The 2533-nt window shown below is 47.1% G+C and overlaps 1 long non-coding RNA gene across 1 annotated transcript; it reads right to left on the bottom strand.

The window, feature by feature from the left end:
- On the bottom strand, positions 974-1885 carry LOC110436883. Its single transcript, XR_002454762.1, has 2 exons — positions 1578-1885; positions 974-1508 (listed from the first exon to the last, which is right to left on the bottom strand). It is a non-coding gene; the product is annotated as an uncharacterized LOC110436883 (long non-coding RNA).

Raw genomic sequence — 2533 nt, 5'->3', positions numbered from 1 at the left:
TATAACTCTAGATGAATTATACAAAAAAATTCATGAAGGGTTCATGTTGAGCTTATGCCAAGGAAATGCTTTAATTGGCCTAAAACCTTATTCGGAGCCTTATCAGGTTGCTGCTTTGACCAAAGTGAAAGATTGACTTTTGTTCCGGTTATGAGGTTTGACCCAAAATGAAATTGTAGTTTTGCTTCTGTAGAAGAAACTTTGTTCAAGGGTCAAGAACCAAATCAGCCTATAAATAGTTCAAACAGAGGCTCAAAGTTCGAATCAGCTGCTGCTTTTTAGCCCTGAGAAATAATTCTAAGTCCCTGGAAGTTCAGCAGTGAGTTACCTTCTTTGTGACATTTTAGCATCCAAATTCATGGGGTAACGCAATAGGATTCCTCAATATGAGTTAGAGTACCCTTCAAGATGAAAGTAATGGATCAAGTGTCATCAAATTTGGACTTTATTTTGATATCTAAAAATAGCTCCCAAAATAGCAAAAGGATATTTCATCGCTAAACGGACATGTACCTGTTGGCATGCCGCGTTCTTATATTTTTGTTAAGCAACTCAAGTTGGTCCAAAAATAAAAGTTGAGGATAATTGTTTGGAGAAGGTCATGTAAAATGTTGCATCAAGTTTGACATAGTTTGGACTCAGATTGCAGGCGGGCTCATTCGCGACTGGCCGCTAACCCGCATCGCTTGCCGCAAAGTTAATTAGCGGGTTTGCGGCTTGCCACGAAGCTACAGATCTCGCGGACAAGTGTTCCGCGAACATAACAAACTTATATGCAAGACCCACAAAACCCGCAAGACGTATTGAAGACAAAAAAAATAAGTTGGGTGGAATAGAGAAACATACACGCAAAGTATTCATGAAAACAAAGTAAACACTGCGCACTACCTCCAAGCCAGATACATTGATTATCCCTGATGTGCAGCCTCCCATTCAAATAATTTAAATCCACTCAAACTATACATTAGCTCAATGAACCATTCAACCATAATAAGGAGGCGATAAATGTTATATTCAAGAGTCTTAATACATATTCAAGAGTTTCATGCGGCATTTCAGTACGTCAGAAGATTGACAAATAATGCCTTTACTATGCTGCTGGTTCTACTGCTAATGCTAGTACTTGACTCTGCACCTGCTAGATCTTGCTAGCAACTGCATGCTGTCATCACTAGTGCAAACTTATCTCGCTCATAACAAAAATGATGCACATACATGTATATATAAACAAACAATATTATATATCACTAGTGCAAAGGTGAGCTTTTTCTTCAGAATCTGTCATTCGTCCTCGTCAACTCTCGTGCTCACCTCATCTGTCCTTCCGCAAAACCATACTAAATCTTCTAATCCAGAGCGGGGTGTTGGCACAGATCGGGCGCCCGCCATGGAGGATCAGTTCGTGGATTCGCGGTAAGCCTCGAGTTCTTCCTTATCCTTACTATGCTGGACGACTCCGCTGCCGCCGAAAAGCCACCGATTGCCCCCTCCCCGGCCGCCGCCGTTGCCTGTCCGCACCACCTTGCGCTTGACTAATAAGTCCTAGATGCATAGTAAAGGCTTTGCAAAATCCTTACCCATATTTAGAGGCAGAAGCCGAGATCTGGCGCCCCAATCCCACAAAAGTCGACGCTTGGATCTTGGACTTGCAGGCTTCATGGTCCCTGTCCTCTCCTGCCACCTCTTGCTCCACCATGGATGAGCGTGAGTCGAGGGCAAGGTTTCAGCCGCCTTCCATGGCCGGAATCAGCGTTCCCACCATCTGCGCCAAGGCCAGAGCGAGCGGAGGAGAGCGAGGTTGTGACGGCGCCTTGTGTGATAGCAGTAGCCGGGGTTCAGATGTAGTAGTTGCGGGTCTTGCGAGTTTTGTGTTTTGCCCAACGGGCTTAGTGGGTTCAACGATGTTGGACCACAAAAAAACAGCAGTTGGGCTACTACAGCCACGAAGAGAAACATTGCGGGGCGAACATGCGGGCCTCATTAAGAGCCCGCCCCGCCTGCAATTGTAGTTTGGACCATCAATTCTTGGTTCTGCTAATCACCGTCAATACGTTAACACTCGTGACTTGGCATCTAATTATCTCTTAATCTGTTATTCAAATGGCCGAGCTCTCTTAATGAAAGTTGTAGAGCACGGTTTTTGGCCCAAGATCCAATTCGGCTCAGAAGTGGCCCGAATCAGTGTCCCACCTTGGTTACTTTGTTGCCCGCCATGTGTTGGACAAAATGGCGACATGGTGACCATGCACCAGAACTTGTCCCACCATGGCTGCCACCTCCACCTCGCCCTTGCCTCTATCTGTGTGGATGAGGACGAGCACTAGAGCGCCCTCCCCGTCCTCCTCCACTCCCCCAGCGCTCTCCCATCACACATCGCTCTCCTCTACTGTCTACTCCTCTCTGGACGCTATAGCCATAGCCAACGAGCAGAGCTCGAGCTGCTGCTGCTACCGCGGGCGCTTTTCTCTCTCCTGTGCCGGGCACCGCCTGCAGCTCGCCACGGCCAGGCCGGCCATCCCCTCCCCGCTGCCGC

The sequence above is a fragment of the Sorghum bicolor genome, chromosome 7 (genome assembly GCF_000003195.3).
Source record: "Sorghum bicolor cultivar BTx623 chromosome 7, Sorghum_bicolor_NCBIv3, whole genome shotgun sequence".
Taxonomy (NCBI): domain Eukaryota; kingdom Viridiplantae; phylum Streptophyta; class Magnoliopsida; order Poales; family Poaceae; genus Sorghum; species Sorghum bicolor.
Note: the sequence above shows the minus strand (reverse complement) of the source record. Positions and strands in the feature narration are given on the sequence as shown.